The sequence below is a fragment of the Suricata suricatta genome, chromosome 12 (assembly GCF_006229205.1).
Source record: "Suricata suricatta isolate VVHF042 chromosome 12, meerkat_22Aug2017_6uvM2_HiC, whole genome shotgun sequence".
Classification (NCBI taxonomy): domain Eukaryota; kingdom Metazoa; phylum Chordata; class Mammalia; order Carnivora; family Herpestidae; genus Suricata; species Suricata suricatta.
This window is the reverse complement of record NC_043711.1, coordinates 23,815,813-23,831,739: the sequence shown is the minus strand read 5'-3', so window position 1 is coordinate 23,831,739 and position 15,927 is coordinate 23,815,813. Positions and strand designations below refer to the sequence as shown.

At 38.6% G+C, this 15,927-nt stretch overlaps 1 protein-coding gene across 1 annotated transcript in view; it reads left to right on the top strand.

Moving 5' to 3' along the window:
• ERC2 (ELKS/RAB6-interacting/CAST family member 2) overlaps positions 1 to 15,927 on the top strand; it is a 916,748-nt gene that overhangs the window by 203,859 nt on the left and 696,962 nt on the right. The gene's annotated exons all lie outside the window — the stretch shown is intronic.

The window sequence follows — 15,927 nt, the reverse complement described above, 5'->3', positions numbered from 1 at the left end:
TGGGCCAAGTGGCCACAAGGTAGCAAGAAATCTCTGATAATGAGAATTCAACTGCCAATTTTATTCTCAGCTCTAGACACTAAGATTTCTTGGCCTGATGGCTTCATATTCAAATATGTTTGGCCATGTTTCTCAAAACACTGAGTTACTATACTTTGCATTAACAGTGCTTGGCTTTGTCTTTTATGCAGAAAGCCCCTCCAGGCCTCTGTAATGTGCTAAAAAAGATCTTGTCTAAAACTCATGAAAATAAATAACATAAAACTGTTCTGAATAAATTTGAGTTAAGTGAACAGAACCCTTTTCTGTTTATGTGTATTGCGTACATACAGTTATGTGCGCCTGTGAACACATGTTCTGTCATTGGGCCTAGGACCAATATCCTTTATAGTGAAGGACATCTCATAATTTCCATTATAAATTATTTTAGGGTTTATAACTAATACTGTAAAAATTCAGCCCTGCCTAGAACTTATTTTATTGTGTTTGCAGGATTAGTTATTGCAAGGGAGCATGTAGATGAGAACATATCTTTGTCTTAGCAGTTGGAGGTGGTACAGATATTTCTGTAATTGTAACGGATGGGAGGGATGTCGTGAGTAGATCCGGGAACTCAAAGATTCAAGAGGCAAAGAGCAACACATCATTCGGATTCTGGATGCCTGAAGGGGAAATACGAAGTTTGATCTTCAACTTGCATGCTAATTATAAACGGAGAGTCCACAAGGCATAGCATTGAATTCTGTGAATCTCTTTTGAAAGAAATTAATTGGCGAGAACAAGTGCATTCCTAGAGTCACGTAAGCTTATTTTTTATCATAAAGACCAATACACAACTCAAAAGTCAACTCTTCTGGAAAGCCTGCAATAATTTCTAAAATATACTGAGTGCTTTCAGGCAGCATGCTAAGCTCTTTACATGAGTTTTCTCATTTACTCCACTGAACACCTTTATTTTACAGATGAAGAAGCCAAAGATCAGAGAGACGAAGTAACTAGCTCAAGATCACAGAGTATAAGGTATAAGCGCTGATAGACATGGGGAGAAAGAGCCTACAGTCTGCACACATTGTGCCTAGTGTTTCCTGATTCCTTCTTCGCACTGACATTCCTTTAACCCAGTTAGTTGTTCTCGGCCCTGGGGCTTATTAGAACAAGCCAAGGAGCTTAAAAATGCTGACATGCAAGACCCACCCAGATCAATTAAATCAAAATCACTGGAAATGAGGCCCAGATGATTTTGCAGAAACCACCCCCCCATTCCTGATCAGCTTTAGTAGTTGTGAGGTCAATTATTTCTCATGTAAAAGTTTAATTAATCCATAACCCACTCATTTAAAATTTTTACCAGTTTGTATGGGCTGAGCAAAAGTTTGTCTTTGCAAAGGATTTGCTATGTGAATTAATAGATGACACTGGAGCATAAGGGAAATGTTTATCCTGTGAAAGCACAACAGCTTTCATGTGTAATCAAAAACTGTATTCATTATAAACAAATGAATAGGTGAATTTCATGTCATTTTAATATCTGTTAAATAGATTTCTTAATAGTCTTCATCTACCACATTTTATTAACCTGATTATTTGCTTTAAAAAATGTTTTCAAGGGGCACCTGCGTTGCTCAGTCGGTTAAGCGTCCGGCTTCAGCTCACGTCATGATCTCACGGTTCGTGGGTTCGAGCCCCGCGTTGGGCTCTGTGCTGACAGCTAGCTCAGAGCCTGGAGCCTGCTTCAGATTCTATATCTCCCTCTCTCTCTGACCGTCCCCTGCTCGTGCTGTCTCTCCCTGTCTCTCAAAAATAAATAAAAAACATAAAAAGAAATTTAAAAAAATGTTTTCAAGAAAAATATTCTGTCATTCTAACTTTTGATGTAGTCAGCCTGAGATTTTCTCACCTTTAGTTGAAATTAGTTATTGCTGTGTGATGTGCTATGATGTTACTTTGTAGCTGGATGTTTCGCCTCATTCATGATATTTCAAATTTCTTAAAGCAAGGATCTCCTCTCTTCCTTTTTAAAAAGTACTTATGCCTATTTTTTTAGTGCTCTGTACCTTGCATGTGCTCTATAAATGCATGTTTTGACCAAGCAGTGCCTGCTTGGGGTAAACAGAACTTCAGTTGAGGAAAATGTAGGGCCTGTAGATAATAGCTGGTCATTTTCATATGGGTTGGTCATGATCCAGGTGCATGGGATTGGTCCATGTCAGAGCCATACCAGGTGTCCCTGAATGTTATTCCTGGAAAGATGCAAGAGCTCCTGCTGTGCAAATGATGTGTCCTTAAATGTGCGATGTCTCCTGGATGGCTCTGGGTCACAAAATAGGGAAGATGGAGAGATACTGTACCTGGTCTACTGCTGTCAATTTTCTGCATTTCAAGAAAGGCAAAACAGTGCAATAGTTTAGATCTAAGGGTCTGATGTCAGTGGACTCAGGTTCAATAAGAGGTTCTACCACTTAGTGTGGCCAGAGACAAGCCGCTTTTCTTCTCTGAGTATTTCCTCATCTTTAAAATGCGGTACTGTGAGGATTGAGTGAGTTAGCTTATAAACACGATTGGGGTAGTGGATGGCGATTATAAACCTGCATACATATTACCTCTTAGTGTTAATATAAAATGGAACTAACAAATTATTTAAAGCAGTGGCTATTAACAGGGGATGATTCTGCCTCCCAGGAGACATTTGGCAATGACTGGAGACAGTTTTGGTTATCACAGTGGGGGTGTGTGCACCCGTGCGTTGCACTACTGGCATCTTGGGGGTAAAGGCCAGGGATGCTGCTAAACATCCTACAATACACAGGGCAGCCTTTGCACAATGCTGAATTATTTGACCTCCAATGTCAATAGTGTCAAGGTTGGGAAACACTAATACAGTGCCTAATAAGCACAAGTAAGTGATGATAAATTCGCCAAGAAAAGTTGAAATATTAAATTATCCTGGTGATTCATGAAGATAAATAATTTCATTTAAGAATCTAGGGAATAGACTTACTGTGATGACCAGGAAGAATGAGCATTCAGGAAAAGTAAGGGAAATTTTCTTTCAGGAAGTAGGACATGAGACAGTGGTGAAATAAGTTTGAGAAAGTCACGGGAACACTATTAAGGGATTAAGCTGCTAAAAGCCATGTGATTTCTTCCACTTCTGGAACTGTCTTATAAAGAGGCATGCAGGTAGTGGAGGAACTATTTTACTTTTAAGATAAAACTAAAGGTAATGTGTTCATCAACACACACAGGCACACACATGTGAATATATGGCTGGCACGTTATGTAGAGTATTAAATTAAGATCATTTGGAAATAACCTCTAATTCATAGCCAGCAGTACATTGGCTGTGTACTAACATATCCTGGGTCCCTTCTGTATATCTCAAAATGATAAAATTCAAACAAGAATGAGTAGTGGCATATTTCTTATGAGATGAACTCACATTCTGCTATGTGCTTTGCTATGAATACAACTGATTTTGAAGACTAGTTTAGCGTCAGAATGATCTCTAGTGCCCTAGAACATATAAATAACTTATAATGTATTAAACACATATTTAATTTATTATATAAAGATTTAAAAATACTATATTTATAAAGATAGAATCCTACCTCTTTGACCCAGTATCCTCAGGTTCTTCACAGTGGTCTCCAACCTATCTGTTGGGCTTTGTCTGCCACCGTATTCTTCATCCCACCCTGTGCTCTCCTTAAACCAGAGTTATGATAATATGAAGTCAACTTTAGAGGCAGTTGTTTTTGCCTCTTAAGAGAAGTTGTTGCTCCTAGACTATTGCTTAGCACAGAATAAGCACTCAATAAATAAACATTTGATTAATACATAATAATAGCTTTCTTTGTAGACCAAGCACAGACCAACTAGGTATTGTGCCTCCTGATCTTTGTGCCTTTATTCCTCCATTATCCCCAAAAATTTTCTTACGGAAATAATTACCTTCTTCTTTAAAATTTACCAAAAATCTTCTTCACAAGATCTTCTCTTACTTCTTTTTCAACCCCAGTTCTATCAGAATTAATCTCTCCCTCTTGAGAGACCCAAAGGACTGTGTTCTTCTCCATTTGCCTTGTGTTAGATCTGGTCAAAGCAAAGCCCTTGTCCCCTGTATTGTATACAGCCCCAGGTAAGAAGCCATGACTGTACATCCTTCTATCTGCTACAAGGTTTTTGTACAAAGTACCCAAGTCCTGATTGAATAACTCTGTGGGTCTTCCTGTGGTCATCAACTTGACCTTCTCTTTGCTATTATGCTATTTACAACGTGTTTACTTTAAAAGAAGTCTAAGGAGATGAAGTCTCCTAGACTGTTAGCTCCCTGAGGGGTAGGAGCTGTGTCTAATTCTATTTGGTAACTCCTTATCTAGAGTAGCACGGAGAGCATGCTCAAGAGATGTCTGGAAAATGATTGATGCCTTGAATTACTGTTAGGTGATTAGTGCTTCTTTATCATGTATTTTTATGTGAAAGGCAATTGATGGTCCTCAAAGTGTCTGTTTAATGAACTTTATCAGTGTCATATAGCTACTGTGGGACTGATTTATAGACTAGATCTTAACTTGTTAAAAAAAAAAAGGTAAAATGGAGGGCAAAGAACTTCCTCTAGAAATGGAAATTAGCCTTTAGAAGACTGTTCAGCTTGATTTAGAGGTATGCTGCTCTTAGATTTCTAAAACCTCTGCCACTAAGCGTACATCAACTGCTTTTCACTTGGTGCCAGAGGCACTGGGAGAGTAAGACCATTTTATAATACAGCCCCTGTCTTCTTGGGGCCTTATGCCGTAGTAGTCATGCCTAAGCAGACTTTTTCTTAAAGGATGATTTAATTGCTTAGTAAATGTAAAAGTAAAAGCCAATAAATATTTTAGGCTTTGCAGGCCATTCAGTCTTTTGCAGGTATTCAATTCTGCCATTGTACTGTTGTAGCAGCCACAGACAATACGTAAATAAGTGAATATGACTGTGCTCAAATAAAACTTTATTAACAAAACTGGTGGCCTGGTTTAGCCTGTGTGTCACAGTTTGCTGACTCCTGCTCTAGAGTATGGGTGTGTATATATGTGGGTTGTGTATGCATATAAAAGTAATTGTTAGAATGTGTGTGCTTTTTACTGTCAACATTGTAGGAAGTGAGGTAGGAGAGAAGGCTGGGCCAGAGTAGTGGGCAGGGGAGGCTTGATGAAGGAGGCTTATCTGTCTCTGTGATTGCATGTATAGAACTGTTCTTCATTTCACTTTCCTATCAAGGAAGTTGTGAAGTTATTCATATTTTTCATGTATTTTACAAATATCTGCTAAGTGGTCATTATATAGAAATGTTAATTCTGATTTTTTAAATTTAAGAGTTGGACTTATATTTAGTTGAGTCCATATATTTTAATGACTTGCTTTACACATTTTAGCATCTCTGAAATTGGGATGTATTTCCCAGTTGAAGGTATTATTACACGATTTTCCTTTCTCTGAAGATATAAATTAAGATATATCATAACTGTTGGGGCTTAGATTCAGAAGAAATATGGGAGCTGTTTTAGCACTGCCTTCAGTGTCTTCTAAAACAGGGCCATTTGCTTTAGATATTTTGATTTTTAATTTTACATTTACTTAGCAACCTATTAGACATGAAGATTCTAAGAACATTTTAGGTAAAGATTGGAAATGTTTTTTTGTTTAACTAATACTACAAGTTGTGAAAGAGATTCTTTACTTCACGTGTCTCATTTAATGTTCTGTTAAATAAACTTCTCATGTCAAAGCACAGCTTTTCTTTCCTGTGCTCTTTGATCATTTTGACTTTGATAATTTTCCCTTCAGAAAGGTAAAATATGCACAACAATTTCAGAAATACCATTCTGTGGTCTAGTGAGTAACTTTCTCATAGCCCACTGTGTCTATTACCTATAACATTCCCTTTGTTAGGAGCACAGAATTTGAGAACAGGTGTTGCAATAAATGTATTTCCCCCAATTTATCTCATTTTTATTTCATTGCTCTCAGATTCTCTTAAACTACGAAGTTCTTTATGCAGGACTGGCCTAATTAGGAGAGCTTGGGAAGGTTTGTAAAAGGTTTAATGTTTCCCTCTTTCCTGTCTGTGTAAATCAATTAAAATGGACTATGAAGAAACTCACACTCAAATCATGTGTACCTCTGGATTTTACTGCTATATGCTTGTTTTCTACATTCGAAGAGGAGGTTCCACTTAACTGTATTTATGATTTACGGTAGCCAGAGATACATTTCAACCAGTTTCGTGATATATAGGACCACGACATAATATAGAAACATTATTTATGCCCCCTATCAGAAGGAAAGCTGTTTCTTATACTATGCTTATAGTTTAGGCAGTGTTCATAGTAAGCACATCTGTCTTTGTAATTAGTGTAAAAAAATCAGAAAAAATTAAAATTCAGATTAGTATTTCACCACTGACATCTGTAAATATTTCTAAGTTAATCCTCCTCAGTAATAATAGTAAATACTCTTCAGTGTTTGTAGTCTCCTATAGGCATGGCTTTTGTTCATTTGTCCTCTTTTAGTTTTTGTTTGATTGCTAAGTCTTGAAGTAATCTCTACATAGTTTTTTCCTCTTGTGTATTTTAGAAAAGGTCTTCAGTGCAAGAAGGTGGTTAAATACTAATTGCAAATTGGGAGAATTTTACAGTGTGGTATTTGTGTGTGTGTGTGTGTGTGTGTGTGTGTGTGTGTGTGTGTGTGTATTCCAAGGCATTTCAAACTGTAGTTTTACTTAATGACATTCTTTTCGTAGGGTGTGCAACCTGAGAGGTAGGAAAGGGCAAGCCAGAAGCTGCAATTCATTCAAAGATTCCTTCTTGAAATAACTCTGGAAAAATAAATTATATTATTTTTTTCTGACATCTTGAATTGCATTTTTTATCCTGCTTTACCTTAAGGTACTTAAGTGAAAAATATAATGACTTTTTAGAGCAGGCCCCAACTGTAAAGCAATTTAATTGAGTCCTCTTATTTTTAGATAGAAACCAGAGTCAGGCTGCTCCTACTATTTGAGGGGCTAGGGCAAGTGTTAAGAGAGACTCACAGACCAAATATCTAAATATACAAAAGGTCTAATCAAGCTATGCCTGCCTTCTGCCCTAGGGCTGTGGCCTAGTGCCTGGAGGCAACGGGAACTTCAGTCTGTTCAGGGCCTGTGCCATGGATCTGCTAGAGCAAGACTGGGTGAGAGTGGACTTAGGTCTAAGTCCCACTTGGACTTAGAAACCACTGAGCCCCAAATGGGGATGACCTGCTCAGACTCTCCAGGGGGAGGTGTTGGGCAGCTTTTCCACCTCCAGGCCTCACTTGTCTGACTCAGGCCTTCTAGGGATGCCTCTCTGAGCAAGGAGAAGGAATGGAACAGTTATCTGGGAGACATTTATCTTGTCCTTGATTTCCAAGGGCAGAGGCTGTGGTTCATCCTTTCATGGTCTTTCAACTCAGTATCTTGTGTCTTGGGGGCCAAGTTCAGGTAAGGAGTCTCTATAGGCTTGGGTAGTTACCAAATTAAAAAAAACAAACAAAACTTCCTTATAGGATTGAAAAAAAAAAGAAACTGCATTGTGGAGTTTGTCCTCTGTGGAGCCCTCTACAGTTTGTGACCCAGGAAAAGTCCTTCTGGCCTAGGTCTAAGAAAGGTCAAGGGGCCTGGACATTAAACACCTAAGTAGTGGTGCAGGCATCATGATCTTCAGAAACTACAGATTTGTTTCATCTACATTAATGACTTACAAACATTCTGATAAAGTACAAAAAAGGGAAAAATAGAAATAATTTCAATAATGTATTATTCACATTATCATTATCCCATCTTAAGTTGTCTTTCTCTGTTGGATAAGGAACCCTTAAAAACTCACATGTATATCGTGACTTGAAAGAAAGAAAGGCTATCAAAACACTCTCTTGTGAGATATTTTCCGTTTCAGAGAATTCAGGTGTGTGAATCACTTCCTTCTGTCCTGTCATAGAAGGAAAAAATAGCAGTATGACTTTATATTTCAGCTGAGGAGGCTGTGGTTGGCGTTTTCCAGGAAAGATTGCTTATCATGGAGCAGAGGTATATACTGAAACGGATTTCTGTATAGACTTTACAGGAACAGGTTGCAGATGTGGACGGCATTCCCAAGAAAATATTTTTACAGTGACTGACATCCCCAAAACCTTCCCAGAAAAAGGAAAACATGTCCTTTCTCAATTTCACGTATGCTTTCTCCTTGATCAAAAGACTGATTTATTCGTGGTGGCACCTGAAAAATAAATTTTTTAACAAGGTTGCTTCACAGTAAAGATGAAAGTACAAGCAACTATTAGGCCAAATGGAAGGGCTTGAGTGTGGAGGATTTTATATTTCTTCTTGCAATAAACACATGTGGAGACCAGGAAGGGTGATGCCGTCATCTGGTGGGGTGATGGAGATCCCCACTGACGCTGGGAAAATACCAGGTTAATGAAGTAGGAAATGTAGCGTTAGGCACAGGCAGGTATTCTGTGAGTTTGGGAATCTGTTGAGGGGAGTAAAATCTTAAGTCCTGTTGGTCTCAAGGATCTGGGAGAGGTGAGTGGGCAGAAGGGCTTAGGCTGGGGAGTGACAGGTCGGGTTTGTTTTTGCCTCAGATAAACTGCACCTGGATGTGCTGAGCGGACAGGAGGAGACCTGTCTGAGAGATGGTTCATCTGTTTCATACATTGACTTGCTTTCCTGTTTTTACCAACATGTTTGTTGGTTCACTTAACACCTGTATCATGCATTGTTTGGAGGGATTATGCTTGTTTACTTGTTTGGCTTTACTACTGGGCTGCAAGCTTTTTAGGACAGTGCTTAATCATCTGTTTTTCTCCCTATTCCCAAAGACCTAATGAAACTTTGGAAGTCGTTATTTAGTAGAGTTTGGTTGCATGGAATGAGAAAGGCAAAATCTCCCTCAGTGGAAAGAGCAATATGCTTCTTACCACCAAGGGTCCAGAAATGCCTCAAATAATAAATAGACTCTAGCACTTGAGAAGCTGTTGGCAAAAGCTTGGGTTTCAGCAGTGTGATATCTGAAAAAACGCCCAAAGCGTATCATTTTCATAATGTAGATTCTTAAAAAAAATGCAAGATGCAAATTCTAAGAAAAATTGAAAATGCCTTCCTCCATGGAGAAGTCACTGTCCTTTTGAGCAGAAAAGCATTAGAGTGCAAAAAGCATTTGCTGTTCCCTGGCAACGGGCTGCTCAGCAAATGGCCTTCACATTTACGGCCTTGATAGTTTCAGGATTGGAAACTATCATCCTGAAATGGAGAGGAAGAAAATTTGATTTTCTGGGTATGGGCTCTTCAAGTGGAGATGGTTTCTCAAGTGTTACTTGGGGGGAAATATGGCAATGTTACCTGAAGCTCCAAATTTTTATGTGGCCCTCTATTGCTTAGACATGTACTAACCAAGGATATTTTTTAGTAAGGAGCCATGTAGTGAGCTGAGATAATCGGAAAAGTTTCTGTAAGGATAAATTCCCACCTTACATTTCCTTATATATTATTCTTTCTGCTTAGATCATTTTTCCTCCAACTACCTTCCGTCAACTAATGTTGGCATATTTTTCAGTTCCCAGCTTTGTGGTCACTTCCACTGGGGAGCTTACCTTGAATTCTTAGATTATGTATGGTTCTCTTCTTTAAGTAATTTCATATCATCCTATTGTAGGGCCTGCAAACTAGTATGCCTGTAGGAGTCATGGATGAAATGGACTGTTGATAGAATCTTCTGTGATGATGTGAGCATTCTATATCTGCCTGGTTTATTATGGTAACTACTAGCCACATATGGCTTTTGAGTACAGTGGCTAGTGCAACTGAAGACCTGGACTTGTAGTTATTATTTAGTTTTTAATTAATTTAAATTTAAATAATTCCATGTGGCTAGTGGCTACTCTAGTAGACTAGCGCAGGCAGGCCTATAGGAAAATAAGCAGCATAAATATGATGATCAACAGTGACTTGAACTTGGGCTCAGTGTCAAAGATATAGAAAGGAATACTGAAGACTGTGGAAAACCAGAAGCCAAGTGCCTTATCAGAAAAGGACAGATGCTGCTCAGTTCTAGCTAATTTTTAAGAAGCATAAGAGAAAATCCTTGTTCTATTGTGAAATTTCCTTATTTAAAAAAAGGTTGGCAACTGTCTAAAATTTTTGGTGAGATTTTATTTGTGTGTAGCTATTTCGTCATTTCTGTGGTTTCTCCTTGGCAAGTATTATTATTACAACTGTTAGTATAATTTTTGTTTAATTTTGTCTCCCCTGGAGACTGTAAGCCCTATGTAGACAGGGGTCATACCTGTCTTGTTTACTCTTATGACTCAGTACTCTGGTATTGAGGCACTCAGTGATATTTGTTGAATGATCTGTGGATATGTAAGGTAAAAATAAATTAAAAGTTGGTGGTGGTATTGGGGGAGCCAAACCTAAGAAAGAAAGGTAGGGAGTATGGTCTATGGATGAAATCCACCTTGCTTCTCTGCATGGATAAAGCAATTGCCCAGATGGGAGAAAGACTTCTGGATATAACTTACTACATGGTGGTAGGTTTAAGGAAAGAGACCAGATCTTAGAGGAACACAGGATGTGGCTTGAGTATGCCTTGTTCCTTGAGAAGGGGGAGTGGTGGCATAGACCAAAGGATTCTGGATAGGGAAAGCTCTTTGTGAAAATACTTATTCTGCTGTAAACTCTAAAGGACAACAGGAAGAATCAATTGTTTTTAAGACTGTATGAAAAAATGCTGCTGCTGCTATGTGTCACGATGTCCATAACCCACCTGAAACTATTCTGTCTTCATACCTCAAAGTGTCTCAGTATTCTAGAAATTCCAGGGTTCAGGGTCCCAAAATTAAGACCCATGGGTCAACACCTTTGACATTAGTAATAGTCTATCTCATGGAATTGCATTTTTGGAGTATTGGTATAAAAATTAGGAAGTATAACTGAATGAAATTATCTGCTATTCAGTTATCCAACTGAGTTTATAAAAAAGCCCACTTAAAGGAGGTATCATCTTTGGTTGTATATGCCATTTTCCTATATTCGACATTTGGCTCTAACGGTAGTTTCTTTCCATTGAGTTAATCATCTGAGATGTTTGGTACATAAGAAAAATTTCCAAGACAAGAGTGAATTGTGTTTATTTTCATGCTGCTACTCTTTGCTTTGTCTATAAATGATTTTTCAGTGGTGCCTGGGTGACTTAGTTGATTAAGCATCTGACTTTGGCTCAGGTTCTGATCTCACAGGTCATGAGTTGGAGTCCCGTGTTGGGCTCTGTGCTGATAGCTCAGAGCCTGGAGCCTGCTTTGGATTCTGTGTCTCCCACTCTCTCTGTCTCTCTCTCACTCAAATGAATAAACATTAAAAAGTTTATAGATGAGTTTTCCTAATGACTCTCTAAGATGTAACTGTAATAGAATCTCATCCCTAATACTGTTGTTGTTATTAATATTCCTATAAGGAACAACGTACATTTAAAGCCAATTGTAGGCCAGGTAATGGCAAGATGTAGATATCCTATTCCATGAAATCTGTGACTGTGTTGCCTTATATGGTAAAAAGATCTTGCAGGTGGGATTAAATAAGGATCTTGAGATGGGATGATTATCATGGATTATCTGAGTGAGCCCACTGTAATCACAAGTTTACTTACAAGTAAAAGAGGGATGGAGGAGAGTTAGAATCAGAGAAGGAATTGGGATAATGGAAGAAAAGGTCAGAGTAACATGATTGCTGGCTTTGAAGGTAGAATGTGCCCATGAGCCAAAGAATGCAGATAGCCTCTAGAAGCTGGAAAAGGCAAAGGTAGGGATTCTATTTCAGAGTCTTCAGACACAGTGTGGTTCTGCTGACTCCTTGTTTTAACCAATGAGGTTCATTTTGGACTTCCTGCCTCTAGAACTATAGTATAAAAAATTTGTATTTTTTCTTAATACATTGTGTTTGTGGGAATTTGTAGTAGCAGCAATGGGAAATTATAAATTACTATACCAATAAACAAAATGAAGGCTATTGACAAATGATGGCTTTATTTCCCACACATGTAATTGTGGCTTGTGATTTGAGAAATGAATTCATTAATCCTATAGTATTAAAAAATTTTTTTAAACATTTATTTATTTTTGAAAGACAGAGACAGACAGATCATGAGCAGGGGAGGGACAGAGAGAGAGGGACACGCAGAATCAGAAGCAGCTCCAGGCTCTGGAGCTGTCAGCACAGAGCCCCATGTGGGACTCGAACTCACAAACTGTGAGATCATGTTCTGAGCCGAAGTTGGATGCTCAACGAACTGAGCCACCCAGGCTCCCCTATCCTATAGTATTAATTAAGCACGTAGCATTTGGAGGTTATTGTTCTAGGTACTTGGGGACTTAATGGTGAGCAAACCTCATTATAATCCCTTTCCTCAGAGATCTGTATTCCATGGAGACAGACATTAAGTAACCAGATATGTAAGTATTTAGTCATACATATGGTATTATAAATAGAAGTACAAATATTTAGTCTGAATAGGTAGTCAGGGAGGGCTTTTCTGAGGAAGTGATTTTTGGGTTGAGCTCCAAACACTGAGTGGGAATTAGTAAGGAAATGGAGATAATGGAGAAGAGGGTTCCTGGTAGCAGGAACAGCATGTGTGAGGATCCAAGGCAAAAATCTCTGGTGTTCTTGGGGAACGAAAGAATTCTGATGTGGATAGAAAGGTACAGTAAGGAGTCTAGCGGGGTAGGCCTCGGATGTCAACACAGTGGAAGGCAAGGACAGTTTTTAAGCTGGAAGGAATCAAGCATTATGGTAGTATAGTATCATTTTGCCTATGATATGGAGAAAGGATTAGAGTGAGGGGAGGATAAATGAAAGTAAAGTGACCATACTTCATCCAAACTCTGACATTTCTAAGAGTGAGAGGAAGTGCTGTTAATACTTGCTGGGACAACATTAACTGGTGCTGACCCAAGCAAACTGCGCACTAGAAGGCTATTGTAGTCTCAAGGTGAGCAAGAGCAGTGGTAGCCTGGACCATGTGGCAGCCTTGAAGATGGCCCGTTAAGAACCTCGTTAGAATATATTTTCCCCTTGGCCCTTTATGTTTATTTGATACTAGAATAAACCTTGTATATAAATAATTTCAAACAGGTTCAGTTGTTTTATACATTGGCCTCTATAAACAAGCTTGTTTGTTTCCACCTCATCTATTTCTTTCATCCTGTTGCCGCAGAATCCATGGGTCTCACCTCTGATGACATGTCACCTACAAGAGGCCACACAAGTGGCGACAAAGATATATGCCATGGAACTCTACACCCTAGTTTTTCTGGGTTGAAACTAATTTCTTAAGCCTGTGTTTAAGTTATCATTGCTTTTCCTACTGGTATTGGAGGATGTTGAGCAGTTTGCTGGTTTCTGGCAGTAAGTTCCCATAGGCAGCCATACAGCCTCACCTAGGGACCCTTCCTTGACTTCTGCCTAGTGCCTGATTATGGGGAAAGAGTAAGAATATTTGCCAGCAAACATGTGATTTCTATTGTTACCTGTTCTACCATTTTGTGTGAACCTCAAGAAGAAAGTTTTCATACTTGATATCTGGTATTACTATATTTATGTCTACATTTTGCATTCTGACAATGATGTTCTGGTTCCTTTATAGGATAAAGCTTTATTCATTTACTCCTTGGTTAAATGTGATGCAAAGGCCAATCTCTTACTACCTTTGGCTATCTTTGAAGGGTCTCACACGATCATACCCTTACTTTAATAGGCTCACCATTCACTATGATCCCAAGGGCATTTTCCAATTTTGGCACATTTTACAGACTTTCCCCAATATTCCTTGAGCTATTTCTGCTTCTAGAACTTGGTGTTTACTATCCTTTTACCTAGGATGCCTTTCCATTGTTACAGGCCCACCTCAGAATTAATTTCCCCATTGTAATGATCTGATTTTCCTCTGTGTTCAGTACTATGTTTGTTCTTCTGTTATGACACTTGTCAGCTCATGCCATGGACATCTTTGAATCCAGGAGGAATATATTTCATTCCATTTGTGCCTTTCCCAGAGTATATTTTCAATAAATATTTATTCATTGAATTATGAGTGTAAATCATTTTTGAGTAGGTTACATAATTATTAATGTGTATTTGTATTTTATAATCTGGAACAATTTTAACTGAAGTTTTTCCTGTTGTCCTCAATTTTGGTATAGCTTTTAAAATAAGTACTAAGATTTATTTTTTAAAAATTGTCTAGGGGGGCACCTGGGTGGCTCAGTCGGTTAAACCTCCGGCTTCGGCTCAGGTCAGATCTCACGTTCGTGGGTTCAAGCCCCGCGTCAGGCTCTGTGCTGACAGCTAGCTCAGAGCCTGGAGCCTGCTTCTGGTTATGTGTCTCCTTCTCTCTCTGCCCCACCTCTTCTCATGATCTGTCTCTCTCTGTATTCAGAATAAATAAAACATTTAAAAAATTATTTAAAAAAAATTGTCCACAGTTTGGTTGGGCCATCTTACTTTTTCTCTGAATTACTTAGATTTTGTTGTGTGGTCAATTTCTAGTATATTTCATATGGCCTTTGGTTATGTCGAAGTTTGATAGTGCTTCTGTGAAGTAATTGTTGAATTTATTTTTGAATGTTTTTACTTCACATCCTTTGGGCTTCCCTTAAGCTTTCCTTTTAGGGAAGGCTTTCAGAAGTGTGTGGTTTGGTGTCCATAAATTCCTGGAAGTTCTGGAAGGTTGGAAAATGATTCACACTGTAAATATCTAGGGCTGGATTTGCAAATCATATGCTAAAATCTTAAAGGCATCATTGGCTATTAATCATTACCCTGATGGAAGTAAATAAAAGAGATTAGAGTCCGCACAAATCTTCTCAGCTATGGCTTTGACATAACGGGTGTTCTTTAGGGCAGCGGTTGTCCAAGTGTGGTCCTCAGACAAGCAGCGTCAGCATCACTTGGGAACTTGTTAGAAACCCAAAGTTTGAGGACCCACTCCAGACCTACTGAATTGGAAACTCTGAGGTGGGGCTCAGCAATGAATGGTTTAACAAGTCCTCCAGATGACTCCAATTTACACTAAAGCTTGATAGCAACTGCTTAAGAAGATGGGGGGGGGGGAATCTTTGAAATTGCCCTGCCTCCTGTATGTACTTGATACATGAGACCTGGAATAAACATTGGTTTTCTCTTTAGTTCCTTTTCCAAGGTTCCTCTAAGAAGGTCATCATCCTGGGATTTTGTTCATTTATTTATTCATATTGAATCTTGCAATTGCAAATCTCAATGCTATATCTGAAAGGAAGCTTTTATTCTTCACCAGGAAGGCAGCTGGAAGAGATATAGGCATTTGAACAAATTATTATAAGCAGTTGCTTGTGACATTAATAAGTTCTCTCACACCTCCTTCCCTAATTGAAAGAGATCTGCTTGTAGGACGATTTGGTTTTGTTCTCTGTTGGACAGCATTGCACTAAAATTGCAGGTGGCCAAAAATCTTGGACATGGCACTGTGTGCAGAGCTTCAGTGAATTAGAAGAAGAATCTGTTGTGTTTAGAAGCAAGCAGAGGCATTACAACCAATCCATTAGAAATACAAGCAATCATCAGAGATTACTATGAAAAATTATATGCCAGCAAACTGGACAACACAGAAGAAATGGACAAATTCCTAAATGCGCATGCACTGCCAAAATTCAAATGGGAAGAGATAGAAAGCATGAACAGACCAATAACCAGTGAAGAAATCGAATCCGTTATCAAAAATCTCCCAACGAATAAAAGCCCAGGGCCAGATGGCTTCCCAGGGGAATTCTACCAGACATTTAAAGCAGAGCTCATACCCATTCTTCTCAAACTATTCCAAAAAATAGAAATAGAAGGAA